Here is a 23574-nt window from a genome sequence, read left to right on the forward strand (position 1 = left end):
TTTATATAGGTTCATGGCATCTGGCGATACACACATTACCTACAACAGTTGGACAGGAAAAGAGCATAGCTGACGATTGAGCAATGAAATCCAGAGATGTCGTAGTATTTGTTCAAAATCTAAATAATGAAACCAGTATTTATAACCAGTGACCTATAAATTTCAGGTTCTCCAATGGTGTAGAGTGTAAATCCTGGGCCACAATACAAAGTCTTTAACAGAACCCCTCACATACTATGTCTATTGATAAAATATTGCGTTTTAAGTTCTCTTTGGGACCTTCTATGCTGCAAGTCCCAAGTGCAACTTTCCCAAGAACCTTTCTTGCCAACTAGCTCCTTGTCTGAGTTAGCTGATTTCTTGTCCATGCCCCCATTCAAAGGTTCCCATTAGGGCACTGCCAAACTCCCAAAACCTGTTTTCCTTGAGATTTTGATAATCTCTCACAGCACCAAAGAGATTTTCCAATTTTTTGGGGAATCCAGGATCATGCTTCTTTCTGGTAGCGCTTCTGGCTTTCTGAGAGGGTATACCCCCGTATCGCTTCACCCGTTAATCAAATAATTGTCTTAACACGATAAATGGGTAAAATTACAAAGTGGTTTTGACAGCAAGCAACTTTACAATTTACCTCTTACTAAAAGTCATTTCACTTCTTAAGAACAGAGGGATTTTTTTTTTAGTTCTATAATTCACCGGTCTGCATTCTATCAGTGGTGGCCGGTCTCCTAGGCAAGAAGTACAGTACAGCACAGAACTTGCAAGCTTTTTGCTAGTTTGCTGGAAAAAGCTGCTCTGAAGCTGACCAGATAGTTGGATACAGCCGGATTCAGTGACCCTGTGCTCCTCTGGTACCGCCAAGTTAGAGCTTCCACTGCTTGCAGTATCAGAGAGCACACTGTTCAAACCAGCAGCTCAATCATGCCGCTAGTCCAAATTGTCAGTCATTCAGAAGTGTCCCACAACTCCCTAGCCGCCGACAAGCAGGAAAAGCTCATGAACAGCAAGATGAGACAACCCCTGTAAGGTCTTGTTCTGCCCATAGCTCAGCGTCATCGTGCATCCATTGCAGTCAAGGTGGTTGTGTTCACATCATTTACAAACCTGACTACTTCTCCTCTGGTGTCCTTCTTTTGTGTGCATCATAAAGGAGGACAAAGTACAAGAAGAGTTCAGCACATGTATGGATGTAACAGGCAGCAGAATCTCCTGTATCTACACATGCACTAAACGCTTTTAGCGGCCATGCAGAACAGGACAGCATCATAGAAGCAGTCTAGTGCATAAATATCAGCACGTCCACCATGGTGAGTGCAATTGACGCAATTCAATGGCTGCAGAACCACACTGATGCGTAATTTTAAAATACAGTGAAAGGGGTAAGAAACGGGGGCTTTTAGTAATTGCATGGATCAGAACACCAACATTTCGGGCATTGTAGAAAATGGCTAACGCCTATGCATTAATCTTATATGTACAGCTAATTTAATCAATTATTTCAGCAGAATGTATGACTGTCACTCAGATGTACGCAAAGTGGGGGTGACTAACATTATGTACGTGGAGAACATGTTTGCTTTGCAAATTTTTATGAAGGTGTTGATAAACTGTTATCCAATCTTCAGCTTGTTATGATAGCACAGTAATAAATATTCCTATTAACCTTTGTCTTTTGCCTACAAATTATTATCTTGGTCTGGATTTGAGCTTTTGCAATATAGGGTCTGTACATACGATCTCTTAAGCAACAACTTAAACATTGTTTTTTTGAGAAATGTTGTCTTATGAACTGACCTGAGTTGGAGTAGTGGTATTGCCACCACTAAGGGCAGCACTGGCAGACCATGTAGTCAGGAGATAGCCATACATCAGTACACGGCAACAGCAGTATAGTTTTGAAAATCAGCAGGTTGAGTAGTCAGGAGTTAGCCAGAGGTTGGTACATGGTAACCGCAGTATAGTTTAGAAGATAAGCAGGTTGAGTAGTCAGGAGTTAGCCGGATGGCGGTACATGTCAACAGCAGTGAAGGATAAGCAGGTTATGTAGTCAGGAGTTAGCCAGAGGTTGGTACATGGTAACCACAGTATAGTTTAGAAGATAAGCAGGTTGAGTAGTCAGGAGTTAGCCGGATGGCGGTACATGTCAACAGCAGTGGAGGATAAGCAGGTTATGTAGTCAGGAGTTAGCCAGAGGTTGGTACATGGTAACCGCAGTATAGTTTGGAGGATAAGCAGGATACTTTGTCAGGAGTTAGCCAGAGGTCGGTACATGGGAACAGCAGTATAGTTTGGATGATATGCAGGTTGTGTAGTATTTGTGTCGTATTTCCTGATGAACAAGTCACCTAGACTTTGAAACGCATTGAATAAAACACCTTTCTTTATGTGATATACATTTGGACATATGATTATTCAGCAGCGCGGATTATATCCACATTAACCCATTCATTTATCTACAACCTGGTCACTTGCTGACCCATGGATCTGCCGCAGCGGATAACTTTATATGCTTTATCAAAAGCTCCATCTGGTGAGTAGAATCTGATTACATCAATTCACTTTGCGTTGAATAAGACCCTATTTGCGCTGATCTCTCCAGCAGCACTCCATGATCAGGAGACAGCCAGATGTCGGTACACTGCAACAGCAGTATAGTTTGGGGGATAAGCAGGTTGCATAGTCAGGAGTTAGCCAGAGGTTGGTACACAGGAACAGCAGTATAGTTTGGAGGATAAGCAGGTTGCATAGTCAGGAGATAGCCAAAGGTCGATTACACAGTAACAGCAGTATAGTTTAGAGGATAAGCACTTGGCGTAGTCAGGTGTTAGCCAGAAGTTGGTATACGGGAATCGCAGTATAGTTTGGAGGATTAGCAGCTTGCTTAATCAGGAGTTAGCTAGAGATCGGTATACGGGAACAGCAGTAGAGATTGGAGGAAGCAGCAGGTGGAAATAGAGCTTGATTAAAGGCTGGGAGCTCATCAATCTCGCAAAAGAAAGAAGTGCAATGCCTGGTTTGCGTAAGTTGTTCAATCAGGAGATCATATGGTGGAGCCAACTAGGGACTTGCAGGGTAGAGACAATCAGGAACAACACAGGTACTAGTATCTGGTTTAGCAAGGAACTGTCCAGCAAGTTGAATACCTCAGATGGAGGAGCTACCACCTGGTGCACAAGAGCTGCTGGGTTTGAGTCCTCACAGGTTGTCACCCAGCTTGACATAATGACAAATTTGCATTATTATACAATATACCTTAGATCTATAGCAATTCGGGGAGGCAAAATTTCTCTAAACCACTTTGATGATTGTTTGTCCACATTTGTGCCCTTTTTTTTTTTTTTACTTAAATGCTTATATTTGGGCTAACAATTTCTGCAGTTGGGTTTCATTAACATTTTACACCATTTGCCTTCTATAGCTTCTGTGCTGTACTGACTATTAGTGGCTGCAGAATGAGTTAAAGGAAGATATGTTAGTGAGCTTTTCTGTCTGTAGAGTTTGCAACTCTTTCATCTGTCTTCTAAGGTTCTTTCAAGCTGTTTTTTGACCACAGGCCATATCTAAGTTGAATATGCGCTGAAACAAAGACATGATAAAGTAAAAAAGTGCAAAACTGTTAATGTACTCAATTCTAAATTGAAAATGCTATTGAGTGCATACCCTTCGTATAGGAAAGGCAGTATATTGGAGTACAGCACATTTGTGTTTAGTGTCGTGCAAAAAATAAGACCCATATTGCTGCTGCAAGACCTACATGGACCATATAAAACATCAGTCTGGTGTATTCTCATCAGGGATCATTGCATGTCAATGATGGATTCATCCATTTTTTTTTCTTACAGCTTAATAATAGAGTTAATACCTTTTATTTCTATCCTGCTACTGATAATAATGAGCTGAGAACTGATCTGTACAGAACTGAGAGTGTCAGTCTATTACCTGGCTCAGTGGTCAGAGTGATAACTGCAATATTACACTGTAATAGAAAAAAAATCATTAAACAATAGGTCATTTTCTGAGGATGCAAAGTACATTCATACAGAGCCGGGAGATGATGAATGGATATTTATACGTTATATTCTTTTTTCACTTGTTTCTCACAATCCTCATATGAACTTTTAGGAAGATAAAGTAACACATTGTCTTCCCCGGAGCCTCACATCCAGTATTATGCTGCGGTCAGATTCCGGAGCTTCATGCAGATCCTTTCCCAGTTAACAGGTTACCCAACTTTCTTGGCTAAAATCAACTTTTTAAAGAGACCAGAGCCAGTGCAGGGCTCATACCGGATAATGCCCCTTCTGGGAGATGATTTACTGTATGTCTCACTGTGATCCTGCAGAATCCTAGTAATGTCAGCAAGAAAGGCAAGAAAGGCTGGTGGATTGTTATTGACATAGGTCAATAGAGAATTCTAGATAATCAGGATTTAGTGTTAACATTGGAAACATTGGCAAACTTTGGATTTGTAATGACCTTCATATCTATCTATCTATCTATCTATTATATATCTATAATCTGTCTAATGTACTGTATCTATCTATTTAATAGTTATCTACTATCTATCTATCTTTGTATCTATCTACAGTTGGGGAAATAAGTATTTGATCCCTTGCTGATTTTGTAAATTTGCCCACTGACAAAGACATGAACAGTCTATAATTTTAAGGGTAGGGTAATTTTAACATTGAGAGACAGAATATCAAAAATAAAATCCAGAAAATCACATTGTATAAATTATATAAATGTATTTGCATTTTGCAGTGAGAAATAAGTATTTGATCCCTCTAGCAAATAAGACTTAATGCTTGGTGGCAAAACCCCAGACTTTTTCTGTTGTTGATGATGAGTTTTGCGCACATGTCAGGAGGAATTTTGGTCCACTCCTCTTTGCATATCATCAATAAATCATTACAATTTTGAGGCTGTCGCTTGGCATCTTGGAGCTTCAACTCCCTCCATAAGTTTTCTATGAGATTAAGGTCTGGAGACTGGCTAGGCCACTCCATGACCTTAATGTGCTTCTTTTTGAGCCACTCATTTGTTGCCTTTGCTGTAATGTTTGTTTCATTGTCTTGCTGGAACACCCAGCCTCGACCCATTTTTATTGTCCTGGCAGAGGGAAGGAGGTTGTCACTCAGGATTTTATGGTACATGGTACATGGCTACATCCATTCTCCCATTGATGCTGTGAAGTAGTCCTGTGCCCTTAGCAGAGAAACACCCCCAAAACATAATGTTTCCACCTCCATGCTTGACAGTGGGGATGGTGTTCTTTGGGTCATAGGCAGCATTTCTCTTCTTCCAAACACAGTGAGTTGAGTTAAAGCCAAAGAGTTCAATTTGACCACAAAATCTTCTCCCAATCACTCACAGAATCATCCAGGTGTTCATTGGCAAACTTCAGATGGGCCTGCACATGTGATTTCTTGAGCAGGGGGACCTTGCGGGCACTGCAGGATTTTAAACCTTTATGGTGTAATGTGTTACCAATGGTATTCTTGGTGACTGTGGTCCCAGCTGCCTTGAGATCATTAACACGTTCTCCCCGTGTAGTTTTAAGCTGATCTTTCACCTTCCTCATGATCAAGGATACCCCACAAGGTGAAATTTTGCATGGTGCCCCAGATCGGTGTCGATTCAGAGTCATTTTGTATTTCTTACATTTTCTAATTATTGCACCAACAGTTGCCCATGTTGTAGTGGTTAGAGTCTGACCGATTAATTGAGTCTGTGGATAGGAATCTTTTATAAAGGTGACTATGTAAGACAGCTATCTTTAATGCAGGTAACGAGTTGATTAGGAGCATCTAACTGGTCTGTAGGAGCCAGAACTCTTAATGGTTGGTAGGGGATCAAATACTTATTTCTTACTGCAAAATTCAAAAATATTTATATAATTTATACAATGTGATTTTTCTGGATTTTATTTTTTATATTCTCTCTCTCAATGTTAAAATTAACCTTCCCTTAAAATTATAGACTGTTCATGTCTTTGTCAGTGGGCAAACCTACAAAATCAGCAAGGTTACTTATTTCAATCTATTTATCATCTATGTACAGTGGGTAAGGAAAGTATTCAGACCCCTTAAAATTTTTCACTCTTTGCTTCAATGCAGCCATTGATAAATTCAAAAAAGTTCAATTTTTTTCTGATTAATGTACACTCTGAACTCTATCTTTGCAAATTTATTAAAAAAGAAAAAGTGAAATATCACATTTATTTATTTATTTTACTCTCATAATTTTACTATCACATGGTCATACAGTTGTGGCCAAAAGTATTGACACCCCTGCAATTCAGTCAGATGATACTCAGTTTCTTCCTGAAAATGATTGCAAACACAAATTCTTTGGTATTATTATCTTCACTTAATTTGTCTTCAAAAAAACACAAAAAGAATTGTCCTAAAGCCAAATTGGATATAATTCCACACCAAACATAAAAAAGAGGGTGGACAAAAGTATTGGCACTGTTTGAAAAATCATGCGATGCCTCTCTAATGTGTGTAATTAACAGCACCTGTGTCATGATCCAAGGTGGATCTGACAGTTTAAATGCACAAAGTGAACTTTTTTCCTTTGGCTAGGTGCCAGTGGGTTGATTGCCCCCGGTGGCCATTAGAATTATTACACGTGGTGCCGTTCATTCTAAGTTGCCCCGGTGGTGGTGAGCGGTAGCGCACTTTAGTTTCTTTGGTTTAATGTGCACTTAATTACAAATCAGGTGTTAGGCTCTATAAAAGGGAACGTTAGGAGTGCAGGGACACTGGCTCAGGGGAGTACAGTAGGTCTCCACTTCCCTATTCCCTATTGCAGGGCCCACCATTGTTAATGTTACCCAGGTTCCCCTTTATTATTTAAATTCGCCTTACTGGAGGCGGGGTTTCCAGACTACTTAATATATACGTGTAATATCTAAATTCACCAGTTGGAGGCGGTGTATCCAGCTGCACGTCCTATTATTTCAATTCGCCCAACTGGAGGCGGTGTGACCGTGACATTATCACCAACCCTACTTTTTTTTTCTGGTGAGCCTTGGCCATGTGGAGACCGCTGACTATTTGCTGCCGGGCCTCACTGAGGTGAGTGAGGAGCGGCAAGGTGTGTTAGAGCCGCTACAGCAGTAGTTATCAGGGTCTGGGGCCTTCCCTTTGGCTTCACCAGAAAATCAAATGGCGGCTGCGGTCTGGCAAAAAGCCCCTATAGTCGCTGCTGGGGAGCGGGACTTGTTCATACAGGCAGACGTAACCAGACAGGTGGGTGGAATTGGTGTCCCCATGGTGCTGTCTGGGGTTCCCCGAGGTGAAGGGGTACATCCCTGTAGTGAGCAGACTGGTGTATAGTCCGCGGGGCTCACGCCAAATCTTCAATACCACCGAAGAAGCCGCCCCTCCTGGTCGTGTGGAGGCGACCAGCGAGTGTGTTTTTCCTCCATATTCCTGCGGTTCTTGGAAAGTGCCCCCTAGAGTCGCTGCTGGGGAGCGGTACTTGTTCATACAGGCGGACGTACCCAGACAGGTGGGTGGAGTTGGTGATCCCCATGGTGCTGTCTGGGGTTCCCCAAGGGGAAGGGGTACGTCCCTGTAGTAAGCAGACTGGTGTTATAGTCCGCGGGGCTGACGCCAAATCTTCTTTACCACCGAAGAAGCCGCCCCCTCCTGGTCGTTTGGAGGTAGGCGACAAGTGAGTGTATATTTCCTCCATATTCCGGTCCCTTCACCTCCAGGTGTGAGCAGCAGGTGCGCTGCAGAGGAGTGGGGGCATATCTCAACCCTCGCCATTAACCAACCCTGGGAGGCGCTGACCTCATGGTGAAAGGGTTGGAGGGTGGTGTCCCTTGGTGAATAGCGAGGATGTGAGTGTGGTGACAGGGGGACGCCTCTGTCGTCGAGTCCAGTATGAGTTCACCAAATTTATGACTAACGAATGTGTGCAATAAACGTTCAGGTCCGGACCTGTGTGTGAACGAGCATGTATGGGTGGCCACCAAAAAACCTCTTGTGGAAGTGTGTTGTGGAGTCTGATCAGCTCATAGCAAACGTACACATACATAAACTCGTTCCCCAGGTCGGCGCTGTGGAGATGAGTGGTGCCTCCAGACCATTTATTGCCAATACCAGCGGTGCGTTTGTTATAAACCTGAAGTTTCAGGTGGTGGAGGGGTGAACACAGGATCTGGGCATCCCCGCTGTAGGTGTTTCCCTTATGAGGAGTGTTCTTGAGGGTCCAGAGGTCCCTCATTAAGGAGGGGGTACTGTCATGATCCAAGGTGGATCTGACAGTTTAAATGCACAAAGAGAACTTTTTTTCCTTTGGCTAGGTGCCAAAGTGGGTTGATTGCCCCCGGTGGCCTTTAGAATTATTACACGTGGTGTCGTTCATTCTAAGTTGCCCCGGTGGTGGTGAGCGGTAGTGCACTTTAGTTTCTTTGGTTTAATGAGCACTTAATTACAAATCAGGTGTTAGGCTCTATAAAAAGAAGCCAGGTGGGTTCAATCACTGTTGGTGATATTGTGTTCGTCATTTGGGAAGCAAGCCTGGGTGAGGAAAGAGCTGAACATGAGTCCTGCACAGCCCAGCCAGAGGGGACGAGTGTCAGCTAGGTGGTCTGCAAGAAGGGCTGGCATGACGTGGTGGAGTCACAGTTTATGGTGTCGGCAGGAAGTGCTTGCATAGCTTGGTGGAGTGACGACTATGGAGAGAGTTGCACTCAGCATGCAGGACTTGGTTGCTGAGAGCTGGACTCAAGCATGCTTGACTTTTTGGGCAGGAGCTGAACTCATCTTTGGGACTCTGTTACTGGACTTCTGCAACTGGTGGTGGACTCTGCTCCAAGGCTGCACTATGGTGAAGGATCCAGTTATGGTGATGGATCCGGGTGGAGGAGAAGATGCACGCAGGTGGTGGGCTCTGTTGCTAGGAGCGTACGCAACAGAGCAAAGCTAAGTGGTGTTTCCCCTGTTTTGTCATCTTTCCTCATGTGTGTTTTAGTGCAGTGGTGGGATTAGTTTCCACACAGACCAATTCCCTAGTGAGGGTTTAGGTCAGGGCGAGCTAGGGTTTTTAGGTTCCTGTTGCGCTCCTGGTGTGGAACCGGCATAGGGAACGTTAGGAGTGCAGGGAAACTGGCTCAGGGGAGCTCAGGAGGTCTCCACTTCCCTATTCCCTATCGCAGGGTCCACCATTGTTAATGTTTCCCAGGTTTCCCTTATTGTTTAAATTCGCCTTACTGGAGCCGGGGTTTCAGACTTGTATATATGTGTAATGTCTAAATTTGCCAGTTGGAGGTGGTGTATCCAACTGCACGTGTTTATTATTTAAATTCGCCCCACTGGAGGCGGTGTATCCAGGGTCACGTGCGTCACATGGGTTCGCCTTGCGGTAGTCGTTGCGTCCAGACACACGTGACCGTGACAACCTGTAACTTACCTGTGGCACAACAGGTGTTGGCAATAACTAAATCACACTTGCAGCCAGTTGACATGGATTAAAGTTGACTCAACCTCTGTCCTGTGTCCTTGTGTGTACCACATTGAGCATGGAGAAAAGAAAGAAGACCAAAGAACTGTCTGAGGACTTGAGAAACCAAATTGTGAGGAGGCATGAGCAATCTCAAGGCTACAAGTTCATCTCCAAAGACCTGAATGTTACTGTGTCTACCGTGCGCAGTGTCATCAAGAAGTTTAAAGCCCATGGCACTGTGGCTAACCTCCCTAGATGTGGATGGAAAAGAAAAATTGACAAGAGATTTCAATGCAAGATTGTGCGGATGTTGGATAAAGAACCTCGACTAACATCCAAACAAGTTCAAGCTGCCCTGCAGTCGGAGGGTACAAAAGTGTCAACCCGTACTATCCGTCGGCGTCTGAATGAAAAGGGACTATATGGTAGGAGACCCAGGAAGACCCCACTTCTTACCCCGAGACATAAAAAAGCCATGCTGGAGTTTGCCAAAACTTACCTGAAAAAGCCTAAAACGTTTTGGAAGAATGTTCTCTGGTCAGTTGAGACAAAAGTAGAGCTTTTTGGGCAAAGGTATCAACATAGAGTTTACAGGAGAAAAAAAGAGGCATTCAATAAAAGAACACGGTCCCTACAGTCAAATATGGTGGAGGTTGATGTTTTGGGGTTGCTTTGCTGCCTCTGGCACTGGACTGCTTGACCGTGTGCATGGCATTATGAAGTCTGAAGACTATCAACAAATTTTGCACATAATGTAGGGCCCAGTGTGAGAAAGCTGGGTCTCCCTCAGAGGTCATGGGTCTTCTAGCAAGACAATGACCCAAAACACACTTCAAAAAGCACTAGAAAATGGTTTGAGAGAAAGCACTGGAGACTTCTAAGGTGGCCAGCAATGAGTCCAGACCTGGATGGTTACCGGAAGCGGTTGGTCGCAGTTATTTTGGCTAAAGGTTGTGCAACCAAGTATTAGGCTGAGGGTGCCAATACTTTTGTCTGGCCCATCTTTGGAGTTTTGTGTGAAATGATCAATGTTTTGCTTTTTGCTTCATTCTCTTTTGTGTTTTTTCATTTAAGACAAATTGAATGAAGATAATAATACCAAAGAATTTGTGTTTGCAATCATTTTCAGGAAGAAACTGAGTTTTATCTGACAGAATTGCAGGGGTGTCAATACTTTTGGCCACAACTGTAAGTAGTCAGACCCTTTGCTCAGACACTCATATCACATGCTGTCCATTTCCTTGTGATTCCCCTTGAGATGGTTTCTACTCCTTCATTGGAGTCTAGCTGTTTTTAATTAAACTGATAGGACTTGATTTGTAAAGGCACACACCTGTATATATAAGACCTCACAGCATATGGTGCATGACAGACAAAGTGAGAATCATGAGGTCAAAGGAACTGGCCAAGGAGCTCAGAGACAGAATTATGGCAAGGCACAAATCTGGCCAAGGTTACAAAAGTATTTCTGCAGTACTCAAGGTTCCTAAGAGCACAGTGGCCTCCATAATCCTTAAATGGAAGAAATTTGGGACAACCAGAAGTCTTCCTAGACCTGGCCATCCAGCCTGACTGATCAATCGTGGGAGAAGAGCCTTGGTGAGAGAGGTAAAGAAGAACCCCAAGATCACTGTGGCTGAGCTCCACAGATGCAGTAGGGAGATGGGAGAAAGTTTCACAAAGTCAACTATCACTGCAGCCCTCCACCAGTCAGGTCTTTATAGCAGAGTGGCCCGACGGAAGCCTCTCCTCAGTGCAAGACATATGAAAGACCCCATAGGGTTTGCTAAAAAAACACATGAGACTATGAGAAATAAGATTCTCTGGTCTGATGAGATGAAGATTTTTGGTGATAATTCTCAGCAGTATATGTGGAGAAAACCAGGCACTGCTCATCACCTGCCCTATACAATCCCAACAGTGAAACATGGTGGTGACAGCATCATGCAATGGGGGTGTTTTTCAGCTGCAGGGACAGGACAACTGGTTGCAATTGAAGAAAACATGAACTTGGTCAAGTACAGAGATATCCTTGATGAAAACCTCTTCCAGAGTGCTCTGTACCTTAGATATGGCCGAAGGATCACCTTCCAACAAGACAATGACCCTAAGCACACAGCTAAAATAACAAAGGAGGGGCTTCAGAACAACTCTGTGACCATTCTTGACTGGCCCAGCCAGAGCCCTGACCTTAACCCAATTGAGCATCTCTGGAGAGACCTGAAAATGGCTGTCCACCAACATTCACCATCCAACCTGACAGAACTTGAGAGGATCGGCAAGAAAGAATGGCAGAGGATCCCCAAATCCAGGTGTGAAAAACTTGTTGCATCATTCTCAAGAAGACTCATGGCTGTACTAGCTCCAAAGGGTGCTTCTACTCAGTACTGAGCAAAGGGTCTGAATACTTATGACCATGTGATATTTCAGTTTTCTTTTTTAATAAATTTGCAAAATTTTCTAAATTTCTATTTTTTTTCAGTCAAGATGGGGTGCAGAGTGTACATTAATGAGAAAGAAAAACTTTTTTGAATTTACAGTGAAAAAGGGTTCTGAATACTTTCCATACCCACTCTATCTATCTATCTATCTATCTATCTATCTATCTATCTATCTATCTATCTATCTATCTATCTACTATATATCATCTATCCATCTATTTATCTATCTATCTACAGACAAAAAAAATCGAAGGCAGCACACCAGTTCAGGGTGAAAAAATTGCAACTTTTCAGCTCACAATTGTGAGCCTTTCTTCAGCCTTACAGTCCTGAGCTGAAACGTCGCCATTTTGGCCAATTAAATAGCCACAATTTTTCACCCTGAACTGGTGTGTTGCCTTCGTTTTTTGTCTGTATATGGAGGTTTGGTCATTGTCTTGGAGGCACGGCACCCAGGAACGCTATCTGTCGGTGCTGCCTTTCATTTTCTTTTCTCTATCTATGTATCTATCTATCTATCATTTATCTATCATCTTCGTATCTATTTATTATCTATCATTTATCTATTATCTATTTATCAATCTATCTATCATCTATCCATATATCTATCTATCTACTATCTATTATCTAACTATCATCTATCTTTCTATTATCTATCTATCTATCTATCTATCTATCTATCATCTATCTACAGTTGTGGACAAAAGTATTGACAACCCTGCAATTCTGTCAGATAATACTCAGTTTCTTCCTGAAAATGGTTGCAAACACAAATTCTTTGGTATTATTATCTTCATTTAATTTGTGTTAAATGAAAAAACACAAAAAGAATTGTCCTAAAGCCAAATTGGATATAATTCCACACCAAACATAAAAAAGAGGGTCAATACCTTTGGCCACAACTGTATCTATCATCTATTTATCATCTATCTATCTTTCTATTATCTATCTATCGATCATTCGTATATATAATCTACTGTATGTGTGCTCATTATTACTCATATCAGTCCGCCTTCGTGGATTTCTCCTTTATGATACATGCATCTGTTAAACTCTCATTTCTGTTGAGCTAATGCTTATCTCCCATTCACAGCGTCCTTTACCTGAGATTGATCTCAAGCAGATAGTGGTCATCAATAAATTTGATTTTCCACAACCTCTGCCCAGGAAAATTAAGTTGATGCTCATCCACATCTATGTCTGGGAAAGAGGAAAAAATTCTTAAAGGATTGTCCAAGATCTTTTACATTAAATTGCAAATAAGGGTCATGTAATATAGCCAGGGCCTTATTAAATATGTAATTGGTGAGCGATCTGTCACCATCAGGTTCTCACAAGGTTACCTCTTTGTTGCAGCCAAGATACATGATCTGTAATCTAATGTGGTCTTCAGTTCCCCCAATCATTTTGGTGGCTCCGGAGTTATATATAGATGAATGATCAAAATGTCTGCAGCATTCCCATCACTTGTTCGCCTTGTAATTACTGTATCTATCCATCTCTACCTTTGATATTTCTGTTTTGAAAGCACAGCAAGAGACTGAGAACCCCCATGGAAGAAAATGTGTAATAGATAGTTGTTAACTCCTTGAATGCCAGTGACGGAGACAATAATACTTTTAGACTTTTATAGATGTATGAAAAGTGTGTTTTTTTTTTTTACTTTTTGGTGTTTTGTACATTTACTATTTCAAAACCCTGATCCCTACAAAGAAATATTAACAATTGTTATATTATATTTCAATATTATGATTTTTAGAGTTTGGAAAATCCCTTTAATATGGTTAATTTAAAAAATATAAAGAGTTTTTTGTTATATCTGTTAGGCAGCTTAAGTGGGTGGAGATTAAGCAGCAGCAGGGAGAAGAAACTCAGAGGAACTGTCAATCAGGCTAGGAACAGCAGGGAGAAGAAACACTGAGGAACTGTCAATCAGGCTAGGAACAGCAGGGAGAAGAAACACTGAGGAACTGTCAATCAAGCTAGGAACAGCAGGGAGAAGAAACACTGAGGAACTGTCAATCAGGCTAGGAACACCAGGGAGAAGAAACATTGAGGAACTGTCAATTAGGCTAGGAACAGCAGGGAGAAGAGACACTGTGGAACTGTCAATAAGGCTAGAACCAGCAGGGACAAGAAACACTGAGGAACTGTCAATCAGGCTAGGAACAGCAGGGAGAAGAAACACTGAGGAACTTTCAATCAGGCTAGGAACAGCAGGAAGAAGAAACATTGAGGAACTGTCAATCAGGCTAGGAACAGCAGAGAGAAGAAACACTGAGGAACTGTCAATCAGGCTATGAACAGCAGGGAGAAGAAACACTGAGGAACTGTCAAACAGGCTAGGAACAGCAGGGAGAAGAAACACTGAGGAACTGTCAAACAGGATAGGACCAGCAGGGAGAAGAAACACTGAGGAACTGTCAATCAGGCTAGGAACAGCAGGGAGAAGAAACATTGAGGAACTATCAATCAGGCTAGGAACACCAGGGAGAAGAAACATTGAGGAACTGTTAATCAGGCTAGGAACAGCAGAGAGAAGAAACACTGAGGAACTGTCAATCAGGCTAGGAACAGCAGGGAGAAGAAACATTGAGGAACTGTCAAACAGGCTAGGACCAGCAGGGAGAAGAAACACTGAGGAACTGTCAATCAGGCAAGGAACAGCAGGGAGAAGAAACACTAAGGAACTGTCAATCAGACTGGGAGCAGCAGGGAGAAGAGACACTGTAGAACTGTCAATCAGGCTAGGAGAAGCAGGGAAGAGACACTGAGGAACTGTCAATCAATCTAGCAGCAGCAGAGAGAAGAAACACTGAAGAACTGTCAACCAGTCTAGGATCAGAAAGGGGAAGAGACACCGAGGAACTGTCAATCAGGCTAGGAGTAGAGATGAGCTAATACTTCAATGTTCGGATCTGCTCACGATCGCCTAATTTACAATTTTTTGCCAATTTAGTTGCCAAATATAGCCGAACACACACAGCACAAAAGTCAGTGTTTCCCATGCTATGTAACAGCGTGGGAAACACCGGCGTAGCACTTCTGATCAGCCATAACATTACTGCTGGTACATCATCATCCCTGTGGGGTCACACTGTCAGATGTTGGCGTGACCCCTCAGAGATGCGGTGACCCGTGGTAAAAAGCTTACCGCAGGTCAGCAGGCACCAGCTGATGAGAGACTACTACTCCTCTCATCAGACTATGTCTGCTTTCAATAATAACAGTGATAGCAGGAGCCGCTGATGGGAGAAATAGTCTCTCATCTGCCGTCGCCTGTGCTGAAAGCAAAAAAAAAAGGATATGAATTAAATACATATTCAAATGAAAATAAAAAACACATTATACTCACCTATCACCAAATCCCTGATGTGCTTGTCTCCTATAAGAAATCTAAAATGAAAAAAGAATGTATACTCACTTTAACGCCTAATCCTCTATGTCCTTTTCTCCTTGAAAAAAATAAATAATAATAAACCACCACATACCCACCTGTCTACCGTAGTCCACATAATCCCGAGTGTCCAACAGCGATCTCATGTGTAGAACAGTCACATTGGGAGATGTGACTGCTCTACCTGGCCACCAGCGACATACTGACAGCAGGTAATCGCTCCTGCAGTGTAAAGAGCTGAATTGCTGTGAGAGAGGTCACATGATTTCTTAATGAACTCCAGTGAACTTTCTCATGCAGCAGTCGTGTCGCAAGTGAAATCACCGGAGCTCATCAGCTGATGAACTTGTGTGACCTCTCTCACGGAAACTCAGTGCTATACACTGCAGGAGCGATTACCTCCTGTGTCAGTGCATAGCCAGCTGTCATTGAGAGCAGTCACATCATTATGGATTATTATCTTCTCGGCAGACAGGTGAGGAATATTGTCGTTTATTATTTTATTTTTGTTGTAGGAGATGTTAGCTTTGGTGGATTAGTTATTCGGTGAGTATGGTTTAATTTAGATTTAAAAAGGGAGTCTGTGTCATTATAAAGAACTTTTTTCTGGATGTCAGTGTTTTCATACAATCTGACTATGGGGTTAGTAATGGGGGTGTCTTATTGACGCCTCTACATTACTAACTTCGGGGCTTGATGTCATCTGACAGTACAAAGGTGACATCAGCCCTCCTACTATCACCCCACTAGCCACCAGTACACAGTGAGTGGGAAGAGCGAGACTAAGTGCCAGAATTAGCGCATCATAGAGATGTGCCTTTTTTTTGGGGGGGCGGCTGAGAGCTGATGTTTTTTAGCCTGGGGGGCCAGTAGCCATGGCCCCTTTCTAGGCTATTAATATCAGCCCACAGTTATCTGCATAGCCTTTGCTGGTTATTAATTATAGGGGGACCATTTTTTTTAGGGTCCCTCATTTTAATAGCCTGTAAAGGCTAAGTATACAGTTGTGAGTTGAGATTAATAGCCTGAGAAGCTCCATGGGTATTACCCCCATCCCAGTCTATAAACATCGGCCCCCAGCCATCGGTTTTCCTTCTGCAGGTTACGAAAATTAAACGTGAGCCCACGCCACTTTTTTCAGAAAAATACTTTATTAACTAAATACATGTACAGTAAACTGCACACACTGCACTATTTGTATTTGTCATTGGCATCTCTATATCTACCTATTCTATTTGTATTTACTGTATGTAATCCATCTCTTCTATCCTGTCGACTCCAGCAGTGATTTTACGCGACGCGGCTGCTGAATTGCTGGCTTTTCATCTATCTATGTAATATATATATGTGATATACACTCACTGGCCACTTTATTAGGTACACCATGCTAGTAACGGGTTGGACCCCCTTTTGCCTTCAGAACTGCCTCAATTCTTCGTGGCAGAGATTCAACAAGGTGCTGGAAGCATTCCTCAGAGATTTTGGACCATATTGACATGATGGCATCACACAGTTGGCGCAGATTTGTCGGCTGCACATCCCTGATGCGAATCTCCCGTTCCACCACATCCCAAAGATGCTCTATTGGATTGAGATCTGGTGACTGAGGAGGCCATTTGAGTACAGTGAACTCATTGTCATGTTCAAGAAACCAATCTGAGATGATTCGAGCTTTATGACATGGCGCATTATCCTGCTGAAAGTAGCCATCAGATGTTGGGTACATTGTGGTCATAAAGGGATGGACATGGTCAGCAACAATACTCAGGTAGGCTGTGGCGTTGCAACGATGCTCAATTGGTACCAAGGGGCCCAAAGAGTGCCAAGAAAAAATTCCCCACACCATGACACCACCACCACCAGCCTGAACCGTTGATACAAGGCAGGATGGATCCATGCTTTCATGTTGTTTACGCCAAATTCTGACCCTACCATCCGAATGTCGCAGCAGAAATCGAGACTCATCAGACCAGGCAACGTTTTTCCAATCTTCTACTGTCCAATTTCGATGAGCTTGTGCAAATTGTAGCCTCAGTTTCCTGTTCTTAGCTGAGAGGAGTGGTACCCGGTGTGGTCTTCTGCTGCTGTAGCCCATCTGCCTCAAAGTTCGACGCACTGTGCGTTCAGAGATGCTCTTCTGCCTACCTTGGTTGTAACGGGTGGCAATTTGAGTCACTGTTGCCTTTCTATCAGCTCGAACCAGTCTGCCCATTCTCCTCTGACCTCTGGCATCAACAAGGCATTTCCGGCCACAGAACTGCCGCTCACTGGATTTTTTTTCTTTTTCGGACCATTCTCTGTAAACCCTAGAGATGGTTGTGCGTGAAAATCCCAGTAGATCAGCAGTTTCTGAAATACTCAGACCAGCCCTTCTGGCACCAACAATCATGCCACGTTCAAAGGCACTCAAATCACCTTTCTTCCCCATACTGATGCTCGGTTTGAACTGCAGGAGATTGTCTTGACCATGTCTACATGCCTAAATGCACTGAGTTGCCGCCATGTGATTGGCAGATTAGAAATTAAGTCTTAACACACAGTTGGACAGGTGTACCTAATAAAGTGGCCAGTGAGTGTATGTGTGTGTGTGTCACTGACATCTATATATCTACCTATTCTATGTTTATTTACTGTATGTAATCCATCTATTCTATCCTGTCAGTTAATGCTATGATTTTACACTATGCGGCTCCTGAATTGCTGGCTGTTATTCTATCTATCTATCTATCTATCTATCTATCTATCTATCTATCTATCTATCTATCTATCTATCTATCTACAGTATCTATCTATCATCTACTATAAAATACTTCAGTGGCAACGCAATTATTTTCCTGCACTTTTTAAGAATTGTACTGACTTTTTCCGATTTTAACAAAAATGCGCGTTACTGATCACAAATCCGAATGTTCCATATTTGTGCCAAATTTATGTTTGGCGATTGTTTTCTAAACAAATTTGCTCATCTTTAGCTAGGAGTAGCAGGGGGAAGAAACACTGAGGAACTGTCAATCAGGTTAGAAGCAGAAAGGGTAAGAGATTCCAAGGAAGTGTCAATCAGGCTAAGAGCAGCAGGGAGAAGAGACACAGAGGAACTGTCAATCAGGCTGGGAGCAGCAGGGAGAAGAGACACAGAGGAACTGTCAATCAGGCTGGGAGCAGCAGGGAGAAGAGACACAGAGGAACTGTCAATCAGGCTAGGAGCAGCAGGGAGGAAGTACTGAAGAATTGTCAATCAAGCTTGGAGCAGCAGGGAGACGAGACACTGAGGAGCTGTCAATCTGGCTAGGAGAAGTAGGGAAAAGAGGCACTGAGGAGCTGTCAGTCAGGCTATGTTCAGCACGTTTTTTATATTGAATATGGATTATTGTATGTAATCACATATTTTGGATTATTGTATGCAATCACATATTTTGTAAATATGCTGTTATATATGTACACAATAATAGTCAACTTTTTTATACACTACTTAGCACTTTATATTATAGTTTATTATTGTATATGTACTTTATAGCACACTATTGGTGCTTTTGATGGTAGCAATTTAATTAATAGAGATATTATATAAGAAATTGTTCTTGGTAGATATTGATATATGTTAATTTTATTGTTATGATTTTTTCCATGACATAAATATGTGTTATAGTCTTTATGATTAACACAATAGACACAGTTAATATTGCACATATTTTCACATTTTAGCTATATTTTAACATGAGTATCTATATTTCAGTCCTCCTGGGTATGGTGGTGCGCATGCGGAGGATTTTGAGCCGCCGGTATGCATGACGCGGTCTATTGTGATTAAGGAGCTGTGAGGTAGCACTGTCATTCAAGTAGGGGTTACTCGCTCAGCAGCCACAAAATCAGATCCGGCACAGGTTTTCATAAAGCATAACACAGTCCATGCGGTTTATTCCTCCTTCATAAACCCATAGAAGCAACATAAACAGCATTACAGCATAGCGTCCATTATAGCTTCACTCTGGTTAAGCCTGTGGTCACACAGGTTACTCAATGTCCATACTCAGGCTCTTCAGCCTCATCATTATCTCACCCACGTTAGGGTTTCCTCATGGCTGTTTCCCCATGCTGCAGACATCCACTCTCTTCTCTGGGACACTCAGACGCTGGCAGCCATGACACACAGCCACTCCACAGGCTGTTAGCCAGGAGATGCTTCTCCTAGCGGGACCTTCCACACTGGACCAACCGGGTCCCAGCATTCACCCCATGTGACCTACCCTGGCCACATTATATGGTTCATAGCCACGACCACCGGGTCACATGACTCTGACCTCATCACAGGTCCTTCCATATTCTGCCACTTATCCTCTCTCTTGGGACAACCACAAAGCGCCCCCTAGCGGACACAGTGGTCATTACACCAGAGAGCGCATAACTCCTCTCGAGGACCTGGCTCTACCTGACCACATGACCGCCGATTAGCATTCCTATTAGATGGCAGGACTCATGTGACCTCACGCATGCGCCGTGTACGCCTGATCTTGGAATAGGACCTTCTGCTGTTGCCGCGCAGGTGCCATCATTAGTAGAATTCCTCTGGCAATATTTACACAGGTTAAGGTAATTACTCATTCTCCTCGTAAGCGGGAGCTTTATTTAAACCGGATCGCCCCCTGCCCTGACATGCCTCCCGAAGAAGCTGTGCGAAACGCGCATCGGGGCAGAGGTGACGGTCAGGACTCCCCCTCCAGCACATACTGGTATGTAACCATATAAGTACTTTTACATGCTTTGTCCACTTTGTCCAAGGTAACGCCTGTTATGAGGGCTAGAGTTAGTCTACTACATATTTTACATTTCTAGAGCATTGTATGCATACCCGTTATGGGCACATGGCTTATCTAAGAATATATTTGGCGGTAAAACTTTTTGCCCTGTACTATTATTGGATTTGTCATTTTGTGTACTGGTATATGGATTACATCAGACACATTTTGCTGTGTTGTGGTGGGAGGTTTCATGGCCTACAGTCCCTCTTTTATTCCAGTACCTTTTTTGTGCACTTTGTTTTAAGAACTTCAATAAAGTATGATTATTTTTATTGATACGCCATTGTGTGGATTTGAATTTAGTTTGGTACATATTTTTTTCGTTACCGCAATAATTTTATTCATGTTCTGTGGAGTATCACCCGTTTAGGGATATTAATTTACAGTTGGGGCATATTTTTGTGATTAAACTAAGAAACACTGAGGAACTGTCAATCTGGCTAGGAGCAGCAGGGATTAGGGACACTGAGGAGCTGTCAATCAGACAGAAGAGGAACTGAGAAACAGTCCATCAGTCTAAGAACATCATGGAGAAGAAACGCTGACGTGTTGTCAATCATGCTAGGATAAGCAGGGAGGAGGGACACTGATGAGCTGACAATAAGGCAAGTTGGCTTGAGATTTAACAAAGTAGGGAAGTGGGACACTGAGTTTTCAGTCAGACTAGATGAGAAGGAATTCAGCAGTAACAGGGAGGAAGGACACTGGGGAACTGTCTGTCAGTCTAGATGGGCAGAGATTCAGCAGAAGGGAGGATGGATACTGACGAGCTGTCTATCAGGCTAGGAGCAGAAGGTTGTAGGGACACTGTGTCACTATCAATCAGGCTAGAGACATCAGCAACGAGGGACACTGAGGAACTTTCAAACAGGCTAGGATCAGCAGAGAGGGATACAGAGAAGCAGTAAATAAGGCTAGGAGCAGCAGGGAAAAGTTATACCAAGTAGCTGTCAATAAAGCAAAAACACTTAAGAGGTACATAACCATTCTGACATGTTCTGCATAGTATGTACAGTACATCAGCCTCATTAGGTCTGACAGATCTACCGTATTTATTATGTTTGTGTTGTGTAATCTGGCAATAGATCATATTTATCATTAAATGTGATTAAAAAAATAGCTAATTAAAAAAAAATTAAACCGAAAAAACTATAACAAAAAGTAACATGTAATGTGTTAGGCGTCGGGATTCTTCCTCTGCACAGGAGGAATCCTGAACCTTGTCTCCTATCCAGTCTCGACCGCAGAGGGAGCTGCTCAGTAGAGACGACGATCCCAGCATCTTGCTCAGGCTAGTGCGGTCAGATTGGTTGCTGCTGCCACCTCTGGTTCGGCAATAGCAACCTGCAGTAGCCATCAGCCAGCAGCTCTGGGGAGTAAGTCCTTCTTGCAGCCTATTGAGCATGCCCATGGGATGACCTCTCATTGGAGGTCGGAGGTCACATGCTTAGGTCATCAAGCAGCTCGGATTGGGCCATCAGGAAGGGGTCTCTGAAGGCTGCGGTTATAAAAGGATCGCACAACCGCACGGCCATGCGTTAGTATAGACCATGTGCAGTGAGAGTTTTATGCATGTATGTATGTCTCAGGTGAATGATTCATTATGAAACCCCTACCCTTGGTACGCATGTGTAGGTAACAGCAGGTTCACAGGATGCAGTGACGAGACACGAGAGTGTTGCTTTGGAAAGTAACGTTTATGAACTGGAGCCGCTAGGGCTATACTGAGCAACCATAAAGGGGTAACACTAATTGTCCTCGCACAGACTCAACAACAATAACAACACTTTTCTTTAACGAGAATGCGACTGACCCGGCAAGGCCGGATATCATGGGGCCACGAAATGGCCAACTACGGGTCCTTATTTCCTAAAGTCAACTTATCCTTCCTGACGTCCCTCGGTGTCGCTGGTTTAGCTGCTTTGGTGTCACTGATGTGGCTGCTTTGGTGTCGCAGCCGCTGAGCCCAGCTGTTGAGGAACTGTAGTAGTCTTCAGGCGTCTCAGCACCCAGGAGAAGTTGGGGCACAACAAGCCCTAAGGAAGTCTTTCGTTGCGGTAACCCCCTGTAGCCACAGCAGGGTCCCGTTCGTTAGCGAGTCCACGGGGACTCCAGTCCCCCCAAGCAGGGTAGTGACGTAGTCTGGAAGAGTGGCGGTTGGTAGGCCATGTGCATGGACTGGGCCTGTGCAAAGAGTCTCTCCGTAGGTGAGGAGCAGGCCCCAACTGCCAACTGCAGTGGGGTAATGGCAGCTGTGGGCGGTGATGAACAGGCCGCAACCATGGACGGAGGCGGGGCGTCAGCGGTCAGGCCGCAACCACTGGCTGAAGTGGCGCATCAGCCGCCACGGGAGGCATCGGGCAGGCCGCAAAAGGCTGAAGTGAAGCGGCAGCGGTTGAGGATGACCGTGGGCAGGTCGTGGGCCCAATTTGGAGAGGGGTGACAGTCTCTTTCTCTGTGTTTCGCGTACTACCAACTGTCTTCCCAGCACGCTCCCTGCCCCCTTTATCCTTGCCCCGACCCTTGCAGACCTGTTACTTTCAGTAGCCCGCTCTCCTCCGTTGTCCCCCGGGTACCGTTTCTCTAGGAACCCAGATAGCGGTCCCCTTCGTTCCGGCCCATACACTCCACGGGGGTCCTCCTCCATACACTCCTCCATCCTGTAAGCTCGCCAGTCCTCGGGCGAGGGTCTCAGTATATTGGGATTTGTCTGTAGGGGTATCAATTTTTGTTGCCATATGAACTGATCTTGTTCGTATTTTTCGGGGGGTTTGCCGGCTGTTGACCGCTCGGAGCGTCTTAATTCAACTGTGGTGAGGTCTTCTGGGGTGGTGGACAGTGGTGGGTTAATTGTGTCAGTTGGCTCGTCATTGAGTGGAGGGCCTCTGGATGTTGGAGGAAAATCTTCGTCGTCGTCCGGGTCCCAAAACACGGGCAGCGGTTCAGAGGCTGGAGGGGCAGGTTCCGGTTGCTTCGGGTCGGTGGAAATACACGGGCGTAACATATTACGATGCACAATGCGGGTAGGCAGCGTTTCATGTTTTTCAGGTCGTATTTCGTACACAGGTCCTTCAGGATTGATATGGCGGAGGACCCGATAGGGACTCTCTTCCCAGCGCGGTTCCAGTTTGTTCTGGGGGCATTGATCTAGTACAAGTACACGGTCCCCGCTTTGGAGGTGGGGAGGTGGAGTTGTATTCTTTCCCGGGTGTTCCAAGTCTCAGAGTTCGGTATGTACGATTCGATGAAGAGTTTGCAGCCAATGACGATGATTTCGGACCCAGGATGATACTCTGGTCCAGGGCTGAGGCTCCTTGGGGTCCACCTCTGTGATCCCTTTGCCCTCTCGTCCGAACAACAGAGAGTAGGGGGTGTAGCCGGTAACTCGATGTACTCGGTTGTTATAGACCCATTCTAATTCAGGAACATATTCGGGCCAACGGGCCTTCTTGTCACTCTCCAGAGTATGCAACAT

This window comes from Dendrobates tinctorius, unplaced genomic scaffold (genome assembly GCF_039654945.1).
Source record: "Dendrobates tinctorius isolate UK_male_01 unplaced genomic scaffold, ASM3965494v1 ptg000086l, whole genome shotgun sequence".
NCBI lineage: Eukaryota > Metazoa > Chordata > Amphibia > Anura > Dendrobatidae > Dendrobates > Dendrobates tinctorius.